This window comes from Schistocerca gregaria, chromosome X (genome assembly GCF_023897955.1).
Source record: "Schistocerca gregaria isolate iqSchGreg1 chromosome X, iqSchGreg1.2, whole genome shotgun sequence".
Classification (NCBI taxonomy): domain Eukaryota; kingdom Metazoa; phylum Arthropoda; class Insecta; order Orthoptera; family Acrididae; genus Schistocerca; species Schistocerca gregaria.
This window is the reverse complement of record NC_064931.1, coordinates 717558900-717583653: the sequence shown is the minus strand read 5'-3', so window position 1 is coordinate 717583653 and position 24754 is coordinate 717558900. Positions and strand designations below refer to the sequence as shown.

The window sequence follows — 24754 nt, the reverse complement described above, 5'->3', positions numbered from 1 at the left end:
TTTGAGAATCTTGATTATTCTAAATTTTGGTGTAAATTCAAGTGATTGAAGGAACTTCGTATATCTTACTTTATGCCAGGAAATAACCATGAGACTTGTCATTTTATGCTATAAAATGCAGTATAAAGTCGAGGGGCTGCTGGTGAAGAAGTGGCATTTTCCTTGTATCCTCAGTTTCCATTTTATTTACTCTGCCTATCAGTGACTGTCATACAGGGTGAGTGACTAACTGTTGCCACCAAGAATAATTCCGAAAGTATGATAGGAGCTTTTTTTTTGCTAGGTGGTGTCGCTTAAGTGATATTAAGGTAAACTTTGATTTTTTAAATGGGAGGCTATAGTTTGGTACTTACTTTCTGATAGCGGCTATCGAGACCATTCCAATGATGTGTAACAACAAGATCTTTGAAGGTCAACAAAGGTCGCATGAATGCCCATTTACAGAAGGTGTTCGAAGTGATAACCATTGGTATCAATGCAGCGCTGCAATCTTCTTATCATGGACTGAGTGGTATTTCTTATCACATCGACACTTATTGAAGCACATGCTCTGACAATTCTCTCTCACATATCTTCAGGTGTATTTGGAACGTCTTTATAAACAATGTCTTTTACAAATCCCCACAAGAAAAAATCCAGAGTCGTCAAGGCTGGTGAACGAACTGGCCACGACACATCTCCTCCGCGTCCATTTCAAAGATTTGGGAAATGTCTCTGCAACTCATTTCTAGCCACCAGCGAAATATGTGCCGGACACCTATCGTGTTGCTACCATATTCTGTTCCTTGTTCCTACAGATATTTCTTCCAATAACACACCTAATGTTTCTCGCAGGAGTGTGGTGTACTTCCTACTATTAAGATTTCCTTCGACGAAATAGGGGCCTACAGCTCTGTCATCCAGAATACCACAACATACATTCACCGACCATTGTTTTTGGTGTGCAACTTGCCGCAGCCAACATGGATTTTCAGTTGTCCAGTAATGCATGTTATGCAGATTAACATTTACATAATTCGTGAATGTAGCCTCGTCAGGAAATTAAATCAAATTAATAAATGTGTCATCCCTCTGAATCTGCCCATCGGCAGAATTCAGTGCAGTCCGTACCAGTTAATTCTTCGTGGAGACTGATACGGTAAGGATGATATTTATGGCGATGCAGAACACGAACAGTACTACTCTTGCAAATACTCTTCTCGATTTTGCCGCCGGATTGTATTGTGTAACTCGCACAATATTTCATCGATGCAACTGCTCGGCATCATCAGGTGGTGGTAGCTGCTGTTATCACTGCTGCAAAGTGCGACTGATGATAATCGCACGGCGGCGTCGGAATTTATCATGCCGGGAGCAGGCAATACGCGTGCGCGGGAAGACGCTCGTAGTTGGAGGAAAGCGGCGCTCCTGGTGCCCCCTGCTGGGAGCCGCAGAAAGGCCACCCGCGCGTGCGCTGTGGGCAATGACTGTGCTGCCGGACGCTCCTGTGGTTAAAGTCCGAACTAAACCTCAGTTGCGCGTTTCGTCACTTGACGGATCGGAAACTCTTGTTTCCCTGTTTTTTCCGATTTAATGGCAGCCAGTGCTGGATTCCAGGCGGCGCTTAGTTGAAAACCTGCATCCCTGTTGATAAGATTGTCCGCTGTACGGATATGTATGGCCTCCTTGACAGCACAGTCCCAGAAAGACGACGCTGGGGATAAAATTTCCGTCTGTTGGTACAGCATACGATGTCCCGTGTGCAGGCAATGCTCCGTTACCGCTGATTTATCAGGTTGCCCCAGGCGTGTGTGACGATGGTGTTTGACGCAACGTTCTTGCACGGTTTGGCATGTCTGTCCAATGTAAGATTTTCCAAATTGGCATGGGATTTTATACACGCCACGTTTCCTAAGGCCAAGATCGTCTTTGATCGAGCATAATAAATTCCTCAATTTTGCTGGTGGCCGAAATACACACTTGATATGGTGCTTTTTGAGGATTCTTTCTATTCTCGAAGACATGCCGCCAAAATAGGGCAAGAACGCTGTTGCAGTGGGTGACTCCTCATCTTCATTTACATCCCTGCTTCGAATTTGCTTGGAACGGAATGCATGGCGTACCTGCCTATTGGAATAGCCATTCTGTTGGAATACCGTTCTCAGGTGTCGTAGCTCACCAGGTAGACTGTCGGCATCTGAGACTACATGTGCTCTATGCACCAAAGAGCGTAGGACACTACCGCGTTGCGCAGGGTGATGGCAACTGCAACTGCAAATATAGCTCCGTATGAGTTGATTTGCAGTAGACGCTGTGTCCCAGTGTGCCATCCGCTTTTCTCCTGACTAAGACATCGAGGAATGGTAAGATGCCATTCTTTTCCACTTCCATGGTGAACTGAATGTTCGTATGGAGCGAGTTCAGATGCTGGAGAAACACAGGTAATGTCTCCATTCCGTGGGGCCATACCACAAAGGTATCGTCTACATACCGCCAGAAACAAGAAGGTTTGAGACTTGCCGACTGCAGTGCTTTTTCCTCAAAGTCTTCCATAAAATAGTTGGCCACCATGGGAGACAGAGGACTTCCCATGGTAACACCGTCCACTTGTTCAAAATACTGGTCATTGAATAAGAAATAACTTGAGGTAAGCACATGTTTAAATAATGCCACCATGTCTCTTTCAAACTGGTTGCTGATAAGCTCTAACGAATCCTGCAGAGGTACTTTCGTAAACAAAGATATAACGTCAAAACTAACTAAAATATCCGACGCTTGTAGCTTAAGTGTCTTCAGGCGTCCTATGAAGTCTTCTGAATTCCGGATGTGGTGATCACACTTGCCTATGAGAGGACCCAACAGTGTAGCAAGATGTTTGGCCAGAAAATAAGTGGGAGCTCCAATGTTGCTCACAATTGGCCGAAGGGGTGTTCCATCCTTGTGTATCTTGGGTAGGCCGTAGAGTCCTGGGGGGACTCCAGCCTGTTGGCGTAGACTTTTGGTCACTTTAGAAGGAATGGAACTCTTCTTGAGAAGATCTAATGTTTTTCTCTGGATTTTGCGAGTGGGATCCTCTCTTAGCTTGCGATAGGCAGGATCGTCGAGCAGCGCCTCCATCTTGCTGTTGTATTCAACTCGCGAGAGAAGGACGGTGGCGTTCCCCTTGTCGGCAGGTAAAATGACGAGTTCTTTGTCCGCTCTCAAGTCTCGCAGACCCTTCCTTTCTTCTCAGCTGATATTGAACTTGCTCGGTGGGGCACGTGTTAAAATTCGGCAGGTGTCCCTCCTAATCTCCTCTGCAACGTCACTGGGAAGCTTCAAAATTGCCTGTTCTATGCCAGCTATGACATCTCGGATTGGAGCTGTCCGTGGTGTTGGTGCATAGTTCAAACCTTTCTCGAGCACTGCAACAGCTGCGTCATCCAGAGTTCTGCTCGTGAGATTAAACACGGTGCGTCGACGTGGCGCATTCCCTTCTTGCTGTTGGGCCTCGAGACGAGAATACTTCGACATTTGGCGGACCTTGGGCTGTTGTTTTCACCATTCCATTGGAACTACTGATAGCCTTGGGAGAGCCAGCCATGACAAAACCCTACCATCTGGTGAACAAGATGTATGAGACAGCCGAAATACCCCAGACTTCAAGAAGAATATAATAATTCCAATCCCAAAGAAAGCAGGTGTTGACAGATGTGAAAATTACCGAACTATCAGTTTAATAAGTCACAGCTGAAAAATACTAACACGAATTCTTTACAGTCGAATGGAAAAACTGGTAGAAGCCGACTTCGGGGAAGACCAGTTTGGATTCTGTAGAAATGTTGGAACACGTGAGGCAATACTGACCCTACGACGTATCTTAGAAAATAGATAAAGGAAAGGCAAACCTACCCTTCTAGTTTTTGTAGACTTAGAGAAAGCTTTTGACAATGTTGAGTGGAATATTCTTTTTCAAATTCTGAAGATATCAGGGGTAAAATACAGGGAGCAAAATGCTATTTACAATTTGTACAGAAACCAGATTTCAGTTATAAGAGCCGAGGGGCATGAAAGAGAAGGAGTGGTTGGGAAGGGAGTGAGACAGTGTTGTAGCTTATCCCCAATGTTATTCAATGTCTATATTGAGCAAGTAGTGACGAAAATAAAAGAAAAATTCGGAGTAGGAATTAAAGTCCATGGAGAAGAAATAAAAACCTTGAGCTTCGCCGATGACATTGTAATTCTATCAGAGACAGCAAAGGACCTGGAAGAGCAGTTGAACGGAATGGGCACTGTCTTGAAACTAGGATATAAGATGAACATCAACAAAAGCAAAACGGGAATAATAGAATGTAGTCGAATGAAAACGGGTGATGCTAAGGGAATTAGATTAGCAAATGAGACGCTTTAAGTAGTAAATGAGTTTTGCTATTTGGAGAGCAAAATAACTTATGATGGTCGAAGTAGAGAGGATATATTGTAGACTAGCAATGGCAAGGAAAGCGCTTCTGAAGAAGAGAACATCGAGTATAGATTTAAGTGTCAGGAAGTCATTTCTGAAAGTATTTGTAAGGAGTGTACCGATGTATGGAAGTGAGACGTGGACGATAAGTAGTTTAGACAAGAAGGGAATAGAAGCTTTCCAAATGTGGTGCTACAGAAGAATGCTGAAGATTAGATGGGTGATCGCATAACTAATTAGGAGGTAATCAATAGAATTGGGGAGAAGAGAAATCTGTGGCACAACCTGACTAGAAGAAGGGATCGGTATGGAGGACAAATTCTAAGGCATCAAGGGATCACCAATTTAGTATTGGAGGGCAGCGTGGAGGGTAAAAATCGTAGATGGAGAACAAGAGATGAATACACTAAACAGATTCAGAAAGATGTAGTTCGCAGTAGTTACTCCGAGATGAAGAAGCTTGCACAGGATAGAGTAGCATGGAAAGCTGCATCTGGTCAGTCTCTGGATTGAAGACCACCACAACAATAGTAATTCGCTCATTAGGAACCAAAACATCCATGCATACTTTTGTTTGTCATGAAAATTTTTATTTGTGTACTTTGGTATAGAGATAAACTAATATTTGTGGTATAATTAGAAAATAAGTTGAACTTTCCCTTAGACGTACTCCACACTTCGCAGTCGCACTGGTAGCTTCCGATTATGCTACCTAATATTGTACTACTGTTTACTTGAAGGCATGGGGTTTACCGCCACTTATATACCCGTCCTCAGTTCCTGTCAGATTTACATCAGCTATTAATAAGCGTGCGAATGTATGTAATGAGTAGTGAAATTCACTTGCAAATAGAAACACATGTCTGAATATACTGGTATGTGCCAGATTTAAAGAGTACCTCCAGCTGTGCCCTAACACAAGATAGAGAGAAGACAGGGGTTTCGAGGTTAGTCTGCAATTTCCGAGTGGTGAGGAGCAAATGCAGAAAGACAAATTCCCAGAGAAGGCGTGTTGATGACTTGTATCAGCACCAAACCCTATTACAGGGCATGTACGAGAGGCGCGGATTCTGGGACTCGACTGGATGCTTACAGCGGAGACTCATGGAAGTCTAGAGTCTGGTTAACACTACTTATTAACAATCAGACTAAGTACTAAACTGAAGGTTAACTTTAAACAGTAGAAAAGGAAAGTATGCAAAACGTTGCACAACAGAAGTCAGTCTCTGAATCCACGGACGCGCGTGTTAATGGTAGCAGTATGTTAAGTACAAACTTGAGAACAGCACTCCAAGTGAGAAAAAGGACATGTCGGCGATTACCGAGGGTGGCCACGAGCAACATGGAGTCAGTGCCTCAATGATCTGACTTATAACTCCCTCTGAATACAAAAACAAGGGATATTAAAGAATCGTGGTGGCGCACTATTTCCCCCTTCCTGTATTCGACCCGTCAATCCACTGGCACTTAACAGGCTTCGGCCAATTTGAGGAGACACTCTGCACTTTCAGGACGGCTCTGGCCAACCATATTTAGATTCCTCCCCTCCTCCTACTCGGTAGGTAGGGATGATTGTGGACTTCACTCCAAGTTTGATAGCAACTGCGCTCAGCTGAAAGCTAAACATCACTGCCACTCCTATTGCGGTCAGCACGATAGTGTTTTCCGTCATTTGGCCGCTCCCACAGTCATTTTATGAGAGGGGTCTGCTGTAGTAGCACTCTGTGCTATGGAAATCCACATACGTTGTAGTTCTCATGAGGAAGCATCAAACCTGCTGCGTAGGTGTTCGTGGCCATCTTCTACTGTGACGCCTTACAACATCGTCTATACGGTGGATGGAGTTACCAGTTAATTCTCTAAAGTGAAGTTTCTACCCTGAGGCAGCTGACTTGAGTGTCTGCAATTTGCAGGGCTCTAGTGTTACTATTTAGCACCGGTAACCTAAGCACTACCACTTTGGTCTGCTTTCATATCTTGGAGCGCCCTTGATGCCTCCCAACAGCCTTAAGCGTAACAACTTTCAAGTAATTACATTGTCAATATATGACACTAAGGTTTCGAAAGTGATTGGTCTTTTAGGAGACGATAGAAACGTGTTGAAGGTAACGTTTTGATTCTGGAAAAGAATACACGTACGACTTTATAGTATTTAATTTATCTACACTATCTGACAAAAATAAGTGAAGCACCCACAAGTGGAGGAGGAAACGGAAGAAACTTCAAGGGTTAGACAGAATATATTATGCTATTCCAGTGATCACAGAATCAAATGAATTCGCAGTACGATCTACTTATAGGCATGAAATTGCACGGCGTCAGATCCGGATGAACGCACTCATTTTGATCGGGAGGGCTCGATAAAATTGTAACTCGTCTTTGATAACCTGGATACTGGTACAGGGACGTATTTGACGTCGGAGCTGATCTCACAAATGTTGTATCGACGACCAATCTCTGTATATTGCTGGTCACGGGAGTCCCTCATGATCACGCAAATACACTACTGGCCATTAAAATTGCTACACCACGAATATGACGTGCTACAGACGCGAAATTTAGCCGACAGGAAGAAGATGCTGAGATATGCAAATGATTAGCTTTTCATAGCATTCACACAAGGTTTGCGCCGGTGGAGACACCTACAACGTGCTGACATGAGGAAAGTTTCCAACCGATTTCTCATACACAAACAGCAGTTGACCGGCGTTGCCTGGTGAAACGTCGTTGTGATGCCTCGTGTAAGGAGGAGAAATGCGTACCATCACGTTTCCGACTTTGATAAAGATCGGATTGTAGCCTATCACGATTGCGGTTTATCGTATCGCGACACTGCCGCTCGCGTTGGTCGAGATCCAATGACTGTTAGCAGAATATGGACTCAGTGCGTTCTAGAGGGTAATACGGAACACCGTGCTGGATCCCAACGGCCCCGTCATCACTAGCAGTCGAAATGACATGCATCGTATCCGCATGGCTGTAACGGATCGTGCAGCCAAATCTCGATCTCTGAGTCAACAGATGGAGACGTTTGCAAGACAACAACCATCTGTACGAACAGTTCGACGACGTTTGCAGCAGCATGGACTATCAGCTCGGAGACCATGGCTTCGGTTACCCTTGACGCAGAATCACAGACAGGAGCGCCTGCGATGGCGTACTCAACGACGAACCTGAGTGCAGGAATGGCAAAACGTCATTTTTTCGGATGAATCCAGGTTCTGTTTACAGCATCATGATGGTCGCATACATGTTTGGCGACATCGCGGTGAACGCACAATTGAAGTGTGTATTCGTCATCGCCATACTGGCGTATCACCTGGCGTGATGGTATGGGTGCCATTGGTTACACGTCTCGGTCACCTCTTGTTCGCATTTCAGATGTGTTACGACCCGTGGCTCTACCCCTTATTCCATCCCTGCGAAACCCTACATTTCAGCAGGATAACAAACAAGCGCATTTGGCATGTTCTGTACGGGCCTTTCTTGATACAGAAAATGTTCGACTGCTGCCCTGGCTAGCACTTTCTCCAGATCTCTCACCAATCGAAAACGTCGGGTCAATGGTGGCCGAGCGACTGCCTCGTCACAATACGCCAGTCACTACTCTTGATGAACTGTGGTATCATGTAGAAGCTGCATGAGCAGTGTATCTGTACACGCCATGCAAGCTCTGTTTGACTCAATACCCAGGCGTATCAAGGCCGTTATTACGGCCAGAGGTGGTTGTTCTGGATAATGATTTCTCAGGATCTATGCACCCTAATTGCGTGAAAATGTAATCACATATCAGTTCTAGCATAATATATTTGTGCAATGAATACCCGGGTATCATCTGCATTTCATCTTGGTGTAGCAATTTTAATGGCCAGTAGTGTAGTTCATAGAGGTACGTGCTCTATGCCCGAGACCATTGTCCTGTTGTAAAATGGCACCACAGTACTGTCACACGAGAGTTAACACATAACGCACATGTTCCAGGGATCCCATTGCTTTTTATCGGATGGTAGGCGTAGATTTGAGGCATTACGGTGCTATTTTTGGTATAAAATACTGCTATCTTTCCTTGCGGTGGTCATCCCAACATCGGGGTACTCTCACATGCAAAAGCCCTACGAGTAGACCAGCGGGCCAACTTGTTACCTACGGCCCCTTTTGTACTCTGTCACAGGAGTACACAGGCATCTGCGTGTCTTTCACAGTAGTAACTCAACACCTGACGCTATTCTTGCCTGTTTTATACACTGCCAAAACTGCTAACAATGCTAAACGCGAGCAACACTAATGCATTCTGGTGGCCATTATACCTCTTACTGAGAATTACAACTGTAATCATACTCACTGATGGCGTATGTGTGTGAAAAAATTATTTTGACATCTGACCATGTCTTCTGGGTGCATTTTAGGTAGGCAGCGTATATTTAATTATTTCTGACTAGCTTCAACGTCATCATGCCCGTTTCCAGCTCTACGGCTTGGATATAAACATGTTGACAGCTTGAGAATGGTGCTGTGACGGGGAAAACAGTCGCTATAAATCTATATATAAATAAAAAAATAGAAATGTCAACAATTACAAAGGAGTGTCACTTCTGCCATTGGCATCCAAAATACGAGTATTATCGAAAATTCTCCTAGAGAGAGTTGTAGACAGTTGAGACAAACAACTGTAAGAATATCAGGTTGGCTATCGATAGGAAGATCCTGCACTTAAAATGACTAGTTCGCCACAGAACTGTTAACCTTAAAACCTATGAAACTGCCATTTATTAATTTCTAGAAAGCATACGGTTCGGTAGGCAGGGAAACAATACATAATATCCTTAGAGAATTTGGTGTTATAGGGAGAAGTATCTCAGCCATTTGAAATAAAAACTGATGTTAGACAAAGGGAATGGTTTATAGCGTTTACTATTTAATAGCGATCTAGAAAAAACTATAAGTCTGCGGAATTTTGATCTAAAATCTCAAAATTTAACCAATAATTTTGGAAACAAAACAAACCAAATTCTGCCTGACTTTTCGAGAATATTTTGCACTACTTTCAGAAAATCTGACAGGAGTAGTTGTCCAAATAAATGTTCTTGATAAAAAATAGCAGGGTCCTGAAAAATAAAATTCATGACAAATACAAAACAGGGTGCAAAATTCATAGGAACACAAACAAGTAAAACAGAGCAAGTAATTAAATATATATATATATATATATATATATATATATATATATATATATATATATATATATATATATCTTGGAGAAACTATAAAACAGAATGGACATGAGAAAATTTTAACAGGTGTAGAATTAACAATGTGGAACAAACGCGTTTTGGCAAAGAATATTTGAAACAAGAAATTCTTATGTAGAAAAACAAAACTAAAACGGTATCCCATCGTGGTACGACTTGTGCGTTTATATGGATATGAATGTCAAGCGAAGAACTATAAGCTGGGGAGAACGGAAGTACTTAAAAGATGTATTATGAGAGAGGTAACGGTGCAATACAAACTATAGATGTTTGGAAAATGGGCAGTAATGAGGAGATTTATAAAAATGTAACGAAAATATCAGAAGTAACAGTTAAGTTAACACTAATCTTTTATAGACACCTCTACCGAATGAATGAGAACAGGCTAGTGCAGAAAAAAAAAGATTTTTGAAGCAGAAATCGAGAAAAGTGTGGATTACAGAAATAAGAAAATGAGCTGGATGAAAGAAACATTTTTAGGAATACAATACTAAATTTAAAATGCTTTCAAAGCAGAAAAACTAAAAAAAATCGGAAACAACATAGGCAGAAGAAAGAAAAGATAACCTGAGGAGAGACCGTGGGAATACTGTAAAAATAGGAAACAACAACAAATAAAATACAGGAACTAAATTTAATGGGTTCAAGTTGATCAAACGTAAATTAAAAAAAAAAACTAAATTGGAAACGAAGGAGTCGTTGTGAAATTCTTATCCAAAGGAAGTAATTTATCAGCTACAGACCGGCAAATACATTCATCCTTTGAAAAGAATGGAGTAGATCATGTTGACGGGGTAAAACGTCAAAAGGGCTGACTTGTAGCAGGATAGGCATCAGAGGACAATTTAATTTCCACTGTCTATACTTTTACAAATAAATTCATAAAACTTTGTCAGCATGACCAGGAAGGTTTCAGGATTCGCACTCATAGCAGTGGAAGTTCAAAAACATACGAAAAAAAATTTTTAACGTGTGCTAGGGCAACTTCATCATTTTTTTCATTTACTATTGGCTGCATTTGTTGCTACAGGTTCATTTTTCTTCATAAGTAAAAGAAATTATTCCATGAATTTTGCACAGCATACTAACTATACTTATAGGTGTATGAAACTCTAGAATTTTCCAAATATATTAAAAACTGTAGTAAAAATTGATATAATTAACTATAAAATTTGATTTTTTCCAAACATGATGATTAAAATGTAACAGCTCATTAATTTTTCATGAATTAAATAAATTCTAGCGTTTCATACACCTGTAAGTATGATTTGTATGCTGTGCGAAAGCCATCGAAGAATCTCTCTTACTTATGAAGAAAAGTGTACCTATCACAACAAATGCACCCAACAGTAAGTGAAAAAATGATGAAATTTTATATGTAAAAAAAAAAATATATATTGTTATGTTTTTGCTGACCGGGGTGGCCAGGCGGTTCTAGGCGCTGTAGTCTGGAACCGCGCCATCGCTCTGGTCGCAGGTTCGAATCCTGCCTGGGGCATGGATGTGTGTGATGTCCTTAGGTTAGTTAGGTTTAAGTAGTTCCAAGTTCTAGGGGACTGATGACCTCAGAAGTTAAGGTGCTGAGAGCCATTTGTTTGTTATGTTTTTGAACTTCCACTGCTATGAGTGTGAATCCTGAATCCTTCCTGGTCATGCTGCCAAAGTTTTATGAATTTATTTGTAAAAGTATAGACAGAGGAAATTAAATATCCTGTGGTGCCTCTCGTGCTCCAAGTTGGCCCGTTTGACGTTCTACCCCTTTTAAGGACAAGCCGTTGTTCAGCCTCATAGGTTCATACTTTTTATGTGTACGTCTTAGCATCGCTTCCACAGTCGCATTTTACAAGCAGTATGGGAGTTGTTCATTATTTTGTGACTGTATGAAGTATTGTTTGGACCAGACACCTTTCACTTCAATTTAAAGTATCCTTGATGCTCTCTGTACTAACTGTTGTTTTGCTTACAAAACGGTTTTACCTAGACAAAAAATAGTTAATATATTTAAAATTACTCTTATTATTCACCTCTCTTGCTTCCTGACTTATTTCCGTGTGTTCTTCCATACGCAGGAGTTCGGTTTTAGCACTCATCACCACACTGACAAACAACTTTTTCTCATTTTCATGTTATCAGCTATCCACATTTACTTAATGTACTTAGAGTACCTTGTTTTTCACCCCGCTGAATGCCACTGTCTTTTGTATTTATAGCTGTGGCAGCGTCTGCTGTTCTTATGTGCGTTTATGTGCATTACCCACTCTGAATGCAAATAACTGTGGAAGGTTGGAGAAGAGCTGTGTGTGTATAGTCCGCCGCTAGAAATGGTGAGTGAATGAGTGAACCTGTGACAATGTTAGCCATCCGTGCTGGAGAAAATGATATGTCTTAACTTCCTTCAGTCACTCCCCCTCCTCCCCCTACACCTTCTCCCTCTCTCTCTCTCTCTCTCTCTGTGTATGTGTGTGTGTGTGTGTGTGTGTGTGTGTGTGTGTGTGCGTGTGTGTTCGCGCCAGTCATCACTTTTCTAAAGCAGTTTATGAGGATACTGGTGTTCGTAAATAAGTATGTTGCCTGGTTTACGCGATACTGTTATAGTGGTGAGTAAGGGTGCGGTTTTTTTTTTAATGGCTGGTGCCATTGTCCTTGCTCCTTTATATCGCTTGTTTCTTATTTTAAATGTTCTGTTGGTCTACCATAAGTGTAGAGAGTCGAAATGTTAAAGTTGATAAATGCCAGCTTTTTTATATATATTTCGTTGTCATCGTCTTCCTTTAAACATTTCTGTCTGGAGTTATCGCTTTGGTAGGCTGGGTTTTTCCTTGTTTTGTATTAGTTTATTTGCTTATGTCAGTATGTACCAGTTTGTCTTTTCAGGTTTAATGTTGTCTCCTTGTTGTGTAGTAGTGGTGTTGTTGGTGATGGTGTGTGTTTGTAGAGTGCGTTGAGAGGCATTAGATTTGTGTGGTGTTTAGCTCGTTTTACGTCTTTCTGGGTTTTCCTGAATATTTTAATGCGAGATGATTGGTACTCATTGTTTTTCCTATCCAAGTTCCTATATCTGGCTCCTTGTTGTCTTCGTATCTGACTAGTAGTACTGTGGTCAATCTATGGAGCATATATCTGAGATGCCTCTTTTAGAGATTGTGGGTGATTTCGTTACCTCTATAGTATTGTCTGATGTGTGACGGTTCTCCTGTAAGTGCTGAATGGGTCTTCGTTGTTTTTCTTTGTGTTACTTACATCTCTGTAGTTTATTTGCCCCGCTTATTATTTCTCTAATGAGAACTTAATTTTTATTGCAATGCCTTTATCTCTCGGTGTAATTGGTCTATCTGTGTTTCTGTTTCGTATACCAAACCCAAGACGTCAAATATGTATCTCCGCTAGTATCGTAGACTGTACTTGCCTGGTACAACGTTTCTTCTATTTTGTTCATGAAAATATAGCCTTACTTCCCTGAAATTCCTATTGAGAGTAGCCAAGTATTTTATAAATTACAATATTTATGTAAAAAGCTTAGCCTGCACTAACAGAGCTTGGGTTTACGAATATTCTCAACTACTATTGACCAAGGGCTGTAGAAACACACAGTCTTCCTGTGGTATTTGATAAGAATAATTTCCAGATGCTCAAATGGATCGTTGATTCTTTTTCGATCAGAGTGCTTTGAACATAAATTTATGCAACATTGTCCGTAGAGCACAACGATCTGTGCTATACTTCGATTAAAATCGCAATAACATTTGTTTATTATTACCGGTTCCGGCTTATGTTAAAGCCATCTTCAGTTTTTTGGGCCCCGTATGACTGGTCCTGGCGGCACTTCGGTTGCCAGAGTGTTCGCCAAACCAGGCACGTACGCATCTAGCTCGGTGAGTACGACTGCTGTTGTCTAGATTAGATGGGAGTGTCGGCACTATACGCATCGTGGTAAAAGAAAGGGAAACATAGGGTCACCGAGAACATTCAGATAAATATCATGCACTGTATTGACCGTAATCTGAATGACTGGCCCACGGCATGAGAAATATCACTTAAACACCACAGAATTGTTTGTGGCCTGAACTACGGTCAGTTCACTGGATGGATTACAACATTTTAAACGAGGTAAAATCGCGACGTGTCGAATAACACCACACGGCTTCAGTCAGCTGCTGTCTACTTTCTTTGTTGTTTGGCCCTTCGAAGTCATGCAGCTCTGTTTGCAGCTGTGAGCTATTGTCTATTCCGAGATATGAAACTCCTAACGTAAACAGCATTTAGTTCCTTAAGCAATGATGGCTTGGACACTAACTTGGATGGACCTGCGTTAGTTGACAACAGCCATTCCTCTCGAGTTTCAAACTGATTTTCATAGAAAAGACGTGACAGCTGTCGCCAGTATTTTTCGGTTAGTATCCTCTTACGGCCACTACTCTTACGCTTTTACATTGCTGGGAGTGGTACGTCATGACTTGCAGACAGAGTGAACAGTCAGCGCCGCTACATCACCGTTTTGTCAAACGCACACCCAAGCCTGATAGTTTCTTTCAGCCATTCTGCCACATCTGCACGTTGACCAGTTTCAATGTGCTCAATCCGTACAAGCGACTGGAACATACAAACCATTAAATTTACGTCAGCGCTGGAGGCTCACAGGACCGTCTGGTAGCAGTTCTTCACCGCCCATAAGGCTGGTGGCCTTTAAATCGGCCGCGGTCCGGTAGTATACGTCGGACCCGCGTGTCGCCACTATCAGTGATTGCAGACCGAGCGCCGCCACACGTCAGGTCTAGAAAGAGACTTCCTAGCACTCGCCCCAGTTGTACAGCCGACTTTGCTAGCGATGGTTCACTGACATCTACGCTGTCATTTGCCGAGACGATAGTTAGCATAGCCTTCAGCTACGTCATTTGCTACGACCTAGCAAGGCGCCAGTATCCTTACCATTGATATTGTGAATCATGTACCATAAAGAGCGACGTTCTCCATTAATGGATTAAAGCTAAGTATTCCACCAGCTACGTCCGTTTTTCTCAATTCTAATTCCCTTGTCATGTTCCAGACCTCACGCCAGCCTGCGTGAGCTGAGACGCGTGCATTTCAGCCTCCTTTAGCAATACGGTGTTGGCTCTCCTGCCAACCACAACATTGGCGACGAGAGTACAAGCGTTCTTATCTAAATTGCCCTAATTTACTTGTGTAATGGCTTCGCCGCTATCTCCAGATGTATTGTCCGAATTTTATCGGTTACAGCATCGGCAGACGCAGGCCTTACTGGATGCCCTTGAACAGCTCGTCCAGGGTCAACGTGCGATGCAAAACGATGCGGCAGCAGTCGCTTCACCGCTAACGCAGCCACAACACGCTGTTGCACCAACTTTTCGACCTTTTAATGCTGCACTGAAAAGCTGGTCGGAGTGGTCACGCCAATTTGGATTCCATCTCGCCGCCTACAGAATTCAAGGTAAAGAGCGGCAGCCTTTTCTCCTTTCATCCGTCGGCGTGAATACGTCCCGTGTGATAGTCAAATTATGTCCCCGACGCGACGTAGCAACTCTGTCCTACGAAGAAATTTTGTCTGAATGAGATACATATTTCAAAGAATCAGTCAATGTAGTTGCGAAACGGTATACCTTCTTCCGTACAAAACGTACGGCAGGTCAGACTAATCGGGAGTGGGTTGCAACCTTGCAAGGCCTTACTAGGGATTGTGCTTTTTAGTGTCAATGTGGACTCCCTTATTCAGATACTATGGTACGTGATGCAATTGCACAGAACGTTTCTGATGTTCGTATAAGGGAACAGATTTTGAAACTAGTAAATCCCTCCCTTCAACAAGTGATGGACATATTGGATCGGCAGGACACACTTGACTTTGTTCAGGAATCATTGGAAACTTCGCCAGCAGTGTGTCAGGTTAACCGGCCCGCCGGGCGAGCTGCACGGAGCAGTAAACAGCCCTCGCGCCCTGCCGCGCCGCTGTCGCCAGGCTCTCAGCCACGCGTGCGGCGCCGGCAAGCAAATGCAGTGATCAAATCATGCCCGCGATGTGCTACTAAACATTCGCGTGAGAAATGCCCGTCACGCCAGGCTATCTGCTTTTATTGTAATAAAAAAGGACATGTTCAGAGTGTTTGCCAGAAAAAGCTCAGACCGGAAGCTCAAAACCGTTCCAGACCCTTTGCTTCGCGCCAGAATCGGAATCGAATCAAGGATACTCAGGCTCGCGAAACTTCGCCCATGGAAATTCATGTAGTTCATTGCACTCAGCGCAGTGCCATTCTCTCTAACAGTGACTGTGTTCGTCGCAAAAATAGTGTGCGTCGACATCGCCGTAACTCCCGTCAAGTCGCAAGTGATTTTGTACCGTTGTCAGTTCACGTTGCACGAGACAGTCGCTCTTGTCGTCAGCAGGAGAATAAACCTTTTTGTAGACTTGGACATTAACGGCAAAGTCACACCATTCCAGCTCGATACCGGAGCTCCAGTTTCACTGATCAATCGAGACACTTACAGACTGCTGGGCACACCTCCTTTGCGTGCCGCAAATGTTAAGTTTAGTAGCTATTCAGGACAAAAGATCCCTGTGTTAGGACAGTGCAGCCTTATTGCAACATACAAAGGACAAACAAAACTTGTCATTTTACGTCCTTCGTTCTTCTTCTGCAGTGAACTTGTTAGGTTTCGATTTGTTTGAGTTGTTTAACTTGTCTATAGCAAATCAGGTCCTCTCAGTGAACCAGACTGTGCCTTCAGACAGTGTTTCTCGTCTATGTGAAGTATTTGCAGACATTTTTGCACCGGGCCTCGGTTGCGCTAAGAACTATAAAGCTATAAAGCACATTTGGAACTGAAAGTAACCGCGCATCCGAAATTTTTCAGAGCGCGCAATGTTTCCCACGCATTGCGTGATGAGGTCGCAAAAACATTACACTAATCAGAATCACAAGGTGTAATTGAACGTGTGCAGGCTTGTCTCTGGGTATCACCCATAATAATTTTGCCAAAACCTTTCGGCAAATTGACACTTTGTGTGGACTTCAAGGCAACAGTGAATCCACAGCTAGTGATTGCAACTTTTCCTTTACCCCGCCCGGAAGATCTTTTTGACAAACTGTGCCCGGGTAAATATTTTTCGAAGTTGGACCTAGCAGATGCATACTTGCTAATACCGGTGGACAAAGAATCCCAGCGCGTATTGGTGGTTAACACGCATCTTTGTTTGTATCGATTCAAACGACTGCCATTCGGGTGTGCATCCGCCCCTGCATTGTTTCAGCAGTATCTACGAACTGTTTGTGGGTCGGTCCCTACTGCAGCAAATTATCTGTACGATATTGTGATCTCCGGAAAGACGGAATAAGAACATTTGGCCAATCTCAGAATATTATTTCAGGTCTTGCGACAAAATTGTCTTCGCTTGCGGAAGGACAAATGTGTGTTTTTTGCTCGGGACTTGCCATACTTCAGCCATGTACTCAATGCCCAAGGCATACATCCCAGTCCCACGCACCTTAGTGCCATACAGGACTTGCCTTCGCCGCAGAATTTGAAGCAGTTACAGAGTGTGCTGGGAAAAATAAATTACTATAACAGATATGTTCCACACGCCTCTTCCATTTCAGCTCCGCTTCATCGCTTACGCCGTAAGGGTGTTCCGTTAGTCTGGACGACGGAATGCGACCGCGCCTTTCGCCGGTTGAAATCAGCGTTGCTTTCCAATACTTGCCTTATGCCATTCGATCCTCAGAAGCCCGCCTTTGCGTCCAAATTGCTCTCGTCTGCGCAAAGAAATTATTCACGGATCGAGAAAGAAGCATTGACTTTCGTATTTGGTGTTACAAAGTTTCATGATTTCTTGTATGGTCGTCACTTTACCATAATCACAGACCACAAACCTTTGACATCGCTTTTTCATCCGACCAAGCGCAGAAAGGACATCGGGGAGTAGTGAGAACGAAACAACTTGCTCGTCAGTACTGTACTTGGTTCGGAATCGATGCCGCGATTACGAATATGTGCTCTTCTTGCATAGTGTGTGCCGAACAACAGTCACCACCACCACGGAAATTCTTTGCATGGCCAAAGCCACTTCCCTTGGCAGCGCTTACACGTTTATTTTGCTGGTCCATTCTGGAATTCTCGATGGTTGATAGTGGTAGATTCATTCAGCAATTTTCCTTATGTTGTCCGGATGTCTTCCACGACGTCCTCTGCCACCATCCAAGCGTTATCCGCTATCTACTCCATTGAAGGTCTTCCACAGACTATTGTTTCCGACAATGGCCCACAATTCGTGTCCGCAGAATCTGTCATTCTGCAAGGCCAATGGTATTCAACATCTTACGTCCGTGCCGTTTTCGCCACAGTCAAACGGTGCCGCTGAACGATTGGTCAGGACTTCCAAGTCACAGATGTTGAAGTTGAAAGAGTCGCATTCTCGGGAGGACGCGTTATTGCTCTTTTTGTCCTCGTATCGCTCGCTCTCTGCCCCGAGATGGTCGCTCGCCGGCTGAGTTGCTCCACGGTCGTCATCATCGAACCTTGATGTTTTTGCTACATCCGCCGCATCAGGTGCCTGTGCAGCGGCAGACACCTGCTTTTGCTCCAGGCGACGTTGTCTACTATCGCCACTATCGAGGTTCACGGCGTTGGCTCGAAGGGCGCATTCTTCGCTGCCTCGGACGCGCTATGTATCTGGTTTTGGGGGCCTCTGGTGAGGTGCGTCGGCATCTCAATCAGCTGCGCCTCTGTCGTCGCACGTGATCTGCAACTCGCCGTCTGCTTTCAGCGACGGTCAGCGCTCCGGCGACCCGTCTACTGGCTCGCATCAGCCTCAGGTGTTACCGACGCTGCCTTCCATTTTGCCCCATGGCGACGCGCTGCCGCCTGTTCACCCACCGGCCACGCCCGCAGTGGACGCGTCGCTGCAACCGCCGGGCGCCTCCCTGGGTCACGCGCCGCCGATCGCTTCCCGTGACCAGTTGTCCTCCGACATGGAACTCTTGACCGCTACGGACCATAAGTCATCTTCGCCCGTCGGGTGCCCCGGCCCGATGGAGGTCAACTCTTAGGCCCCTCCTGTCTCTCTACGGGCACATACACCGCATGTTGGCGTGCACCCTGGAGCAGGTTTTCAGGCGTTTCCTAGCTCCCCGCGGTCCGAATGGCAGGGTGCGGGTGGCACAGCCTCGCCTGTTGTTAGGCTCCCCACCTCGTCGCATACGTCAACATAGGGTCCTCCCCACGGCGGGCGGAAGTCTTATTCCACAACCGTACGCCGATTTGCGGGGGAGGAATGTGGTGTCACCGCCAGACACCACACTTCCTAGGTGGTAGCCTTTAAATCGGCCGCGGTCCGTTAGTATACGTCGGACCCGCGTGTCGCCACTATCAATGATTGCAGACCGAACGCCGCCACACGGCAGGTCTAGAGAGAGACTTCCTAGCACTCGCCCCAGTTGTACAGCCGACTTTGCTAGCGATGGTTCACTGACTTCTACGCTCTCATTTGCCGAGACGATAGTTAGCATAGCCTTCAGCTAGGTCATTTGCTATGACCTAGCAAGGCGCCATTATCAGTTACTATTGATATTGTGCATCATGTACCGTCCAGAGCGACGTTCGTCATTAATGGATTAAAGTTAAGTATTCCACCAGCTACGTCCGTTTTTCTCAATTCTAATTTCCTTGTCGTGTTCCAGACCTCACGCCAGCCTGCGTGAGCTGAGACGCGTGCATTTCGGCCTCCTTTAGCAATACGGTGTTGGCTCTCCTGCCAACTACAACAGTAGGTACATCCGTGCTTCCGATTCTGGTAAGGAGGATAAGCAGCAGTCAGCCACAGTGGCTCCTTAATAAACAGATATTGACATTTCTCAATTTGTGCTTTACATTTCATACAAATATGGGCATAGTAAGTATGTACAATAGGCATGTGCTTCCTGTCCCCATTTATTTATTATGTTCCATGTCATGTTTCTGTGTTTTCGATTTTGTTCATTATCTCGTCTGCTAGAGAGAGTTTGTGAATTTCCTTCTGTGGTATGTGAAGTCTTCACGGGTTGTCAGCCGAGTAGCGTCGTCGTCTCGTAGCGACGTTTGGATGGAATGTCTCCCCATCATCTTCGGGCGAAGACTTCGCCTGAAGATGATGGAAACGCATTCCATCGAAACGTTGCTACGAGACGACGACGCTATTCGGCTGAAGACTTCATATATGGAATTCGTCGAGAAAGCCTGCACTCCCTTCTATGGTGCCTCCATGTCCTTTGGTGCTTGTGCAGGGATTCTTTGAATGGTAGTAGGAGTTCAGCCAACTTTTCTGTAGAGATTATGTAACTGCTGTTGAACCAGATACATTAGGGGAAACTGGATGTGGCATAATTTGCTACAGATAACCGGAACGTATTTTTCTGCCCATTTCCGCTACTGCCTGGGAACCTCTGTCCACCAGTATGAAACAGCACTTTGCGCTGGATCGCCGGAAAGTGAGGTTGGGTGCTCTGATCACCTCTTGTTATGTAAGCTTTGGTCATGGGAATGTGAAAGGATTTGGAAGAGATTGATATGCTAATACGTTTCTTAGCAATATAGCTGTGGTAAATCGTACCGAATGTGAGGTAATGGCGCCTTGAAACTATTCTAAGTTGGCGTGGCCCCACGGGCCGCTCGGCCAGCCGGGGCCCGGCAGCAAACACGTGGTGGCGAACGTTAGCCGGACGAGAGGGGTAGCCTAAGCGCATGGTCCAGCCGCATGGCGGGGAATTCCAAGGTGACTCTGTGTCAATCAAAGAGACTTGTATGTCTAGAGTGCCAAAGATGGTGGACTTTTTGAAACCATCATGGCCGATATTTCACAGTTCGTATAGAAATTAATAGTAGCCAGATGAATCATGATACCTCAAAAATAAAAATGTATATTACCATCATTTACACGACAATTCTGATGTTGTAATCAGATTCCCAATATCTTTATGAGTTTAAATTTTAGTATCTGACGATAAATTATACAAGTAACACCCAGCAACGAATTTCCAAAATCTAAACGGTTCATCCGATTTCGTCAATCTACGTGTCTTTAGAAAGCTATTAGTGTAAACCTAAATTGGTATGACTTACAGACATGTAACTTGAATAGTACATGTCGTTGTAGGTCAAAGTGGCCGATTACTATCCATCGCGTCAGGCCATAAGTACTGCACAGTTACACGAAAAAACGGTGGCAGCATGCTTATAAATACCATACTGGTCATTAAAACTGCTACAGACGCGAAACTTAACCGACAGGAAGAACATGCTGTGATATGCAAATGATTCGCTATTCAGATAATTCACACAAGGTTGGCGCCGGTGGCGACACCTACAACGTGCTGACATGAGGACAGTTTCCCACCAATTTCTCATACAAAAACAGCAGTTGACCGCCGTTGCCTGGTGAAACATTGTTGTGATGCCTCGTGTAAGGAGGATAAATGCGTACAATGACGTTTCCGATTGTGGGATTGTAGCCTATCACGATTGCGGTTTATCGTTTCGCGACATTGCTGCTCGCATTGGTCGAGATCCAATGTCTATTAGCAGAATATGGAATCGGTGGGTTCAGGACGGTAAAACGGAACGCCGTGCTGGATCCCAACGACCTCGTATCACTAGCAGTCGAGATGACAGGCATCTTATTCGCATAGCTGTAGCGGATCGTGCAGCCACATCTCGATCCCTGAGTCAACAGATGGGGACACTTGCAAAACAACAACCATCTGCACTAACAGTTCGATGACGTTTGCAGCAGCATGGACTATCAGTTCGGAGACCATGGCTGCGGTTACCCTTGCCGCTGCATCACAGGCAGGAGCGCCTGCAATGGCATACTCAACGACGAACCTGGGTGCACGAATGGCAAAACGTCATTTTTTTCGGATGAATCCATGTTCTGTATACAGCATCATGATGGTCGCATCCGTGTTGAGCGACATCGCTGTGAACGCACATTGGAAGCGTGTATTCATCGCCCGGCGTGATGGTATGGGTGCCATTGGCTACACGTCTCGGTCACCTCTTGTTCGCATTGACGGCACTTTGAACAGTGGACGTTACAATTCAGATGTGTTACGACCCGTGGCTATACCCTTCATTCGACCCCTGCGAAACCCTACATTTCAGCAGAATAATGCACGACTGCATGTTGCAGGTCCTTTACGGGCCTTTCTCGATACAGAAAATGTTCGACTGCTGCCCTGGCCAAGACATTCTAGAGATCTCTCACCATTTGAAAACGTCTGGTCAATGGTGGCCGAACAACTGGCTCGTCACAATACGCCAGTCACTACCCTTGATGAACTGTGGTATCGTGTTGAAATTGCATGGGCAGCTGTGCCTGTACAAGCCATCCAAGCTCTGTCTGACTCAATGCCCAGGCGTATCAAGGCCGTTATTACGAACAGAGGTGGTGGTTCTGGGTACTGATTTCTCAGGATCTATGCACCCAAATTGCGTGAAAATGTAATCACATGTCAGTTCTAGTATAATATATTTGCCCAATGAATACCCGTTTATCATCTGCATTTCTTCTTGTTGTAGCAATTTTAATGGCCAGTAGTGTATATTTATTCATCTTTGTCTTTGTTTATATTCGATATATACTACTCATGAAGAAACTGGTTAAATATTTAGTCTGTTTTAGAAAGCACAGAGACATTAGGTTACTGGCCTACCTTTTGTTCTATTCCTTTGATATATGTTGATTTACTTTGTTTATGTATCTAATAATGTGTGTTAGAGCGTGTTTATGGTCCAGCCGTGGGAATATTTATTTAATTTCAAGTTATTTAAATGTAAATCCAGTATTTAGAAAATGATTCATTATGTTTGTGAACGTGCGTTTGCTTGAAGATCCGGCCGGAGCACTCTAGCCAATCACAGCGCTCGTGAATAGGGAGACTTAAAGGAAGTGGAAGGAGAGCATGGTTTCCGGAGAGGACACGAGGGAGTTCTGGGCAGGACGGCGCAGGACACGGGAAATGCCGGACGCGACGGTGCGACGGATGCCGAGTAGCGAGAGGGACTTGGAGAGTGTGGAGCGGTTTGCGCGTGGTCGCGACAGATAGAAACATTTCGTAGTGCTGACTTGTGCACTTGTGATATTTCCGTGGACTCTACAGTGAAAACATAGCGTGCGTTTAGAAGTGAACATCTCGCGAGCTATGTTGTTGGTTAGGTTAGGTTAGGTTATTGTTGTTTAACGTCCCGTCGACAACGAGGCCATTAGAGACGGAGCACAAGCTCGGGTTAGGGAAGGATGGGGAAGGAAATCGGCCGTGCCCTTTCAAAGGAACCATCCCAGCATTTGCCTGAAACGATTTAGGGAAATCACGGAAAACCTAAATCAGGATGGCTGGAGACGGGATTGAACCGTCGTCCTCCCGAATGCGAGTCCAGTGTGCTAACCACAGCGCCACCTCGCTCGGTTATGTTGTTGTTCATAACTAATTATGTGCAGTAGGAATCTGTTGTCTCCCTGTTATTAAACTTATATTTTATTTAATTGTTGGACCATCGACACCAATAAGTGTTCTGCAGAAATATACTGCATTGTCAAAAGTACTTCTATTATCGTACTCATCATTTAAAGTCGTTAAGATATACCTGCCATTTAATTTAATTGCAATCTTTGATTTATATATTTCTATGTTACATTCATAATTCGCAACTGCCGAGTGATAGAAACCTTCGACCATTCGATTCATGTGTGCAATCTTATCGTATACTGTAGACTCAGCAGTATTTGGCCTGTGATGTGGCAACTACGTATCCCAGCCCTTAGACAACGAAACCAGCCAAAACTTTTAATATTGCTACTCTGAGTCGGAGGGTACGCAGTTGAGGGCCACAACCACAACCAATCCCCGACGGTGGACTGACTACAATTAGGGAGTGCGAGTATCTTTATTAATATTTTAGTTATCTAACGCGAATCTTAGCCCCTGCCGCTACTTGGCAATGAGAGAATGATTTGTACGACCTATTTCTCGCTTTAGTTAGTGTGAATCTTTTATGTATGAATGCATTGTGTGTGTGTATGTTTGTTCGTCGGGTTAGAACCCTTTTTCCATTCTCGGTTTTAAATTCATTTCATGAGTTCCGTGTTTCCTTTTTTTAGGGCATCCTATTACCCATTCCTTGGCTGACGCTACATGTAGTATTAGAACAGTCCGGAAACCAGACAGAGGTCCCCAAGAAGTTGCGGAAATGGGAAGAGAAAATACTTTCCGGCTGCCCGTGCCAGCTTATGAAAGAGCTGCTGACCAGTCTCCCCCAACGTGTATTTGGCTCAGCGGAAGTTACATAGTCTCTATACAACAGCTTCTAAACTACTTTACCACTATCACTCAAGGAATCCCTGCCCAAGAATCAAAGTACATGGAAGCATTAAATAAGGACAGTCTCACACACTCTCTCTAGCGGGCAAGACATTGAATGGAACGTAATAAACAAATGGAAAAATGAAACACAAGACTATATGTATACTTAGTATACATATAGGTGTACGAAATGTAAAGCTTACATTGAGAAATGACAATATTTTTCTATTGATATATCACCGTGGCTCTCACATGGAACACTGTACTGCTCATCTTCCTCTTCAGAATGGAAAGCACGGATGTACTGACCAGCAGAGGTTCAAATAAGTACTGAAAGGCTGAAAGCAGTTCAATAGACACAATGAAACGACTCACATTGAGAAGTTTCAATGTGTAAAAGCCAGTATAACGGGGATTTCTTTGCTTTGGAGCTAACGACCGTGTACAGCCACATGAAAGTTTCCACCATCTAATGAAAATATAACGATAAAATTCGTAGCATCGACGACATAGTTACATTATTTTCGGATGCACGGACAAATTTCGTATTTAAATCTGACAAAATGTCAGTATTTGAAGTCATCTGTTCATCACTATTTGAAAAAAGAAAAAGTATGTGTTTGTTGGAATTGCTTTGCTTGTCTCTTGCGTTTTCCATTTCAAGTGTCTTCGCAGAATAGTACTTACATACTGAAGTAGCGTGAAACCCGAAACGATTCTTCTCTTATTTTACTGCTGATATT

The 24754-nt window shown here is 44.0% G+C and overlaps 1 protein-coding gene across 1 annotated transcript in view; it reads right to left on the bottom strand.

The window, feature by feature from the left end:
- LOC126299396 (uncharacterized) overlaps window positions 1-24754 on the bottom strand; it is a 1761671-nt gene that overhangs the window by 658117 nt on the left and 1078800 nt on the right. The gene's annotated exons all lie outside the window — the stretch shown is intronic.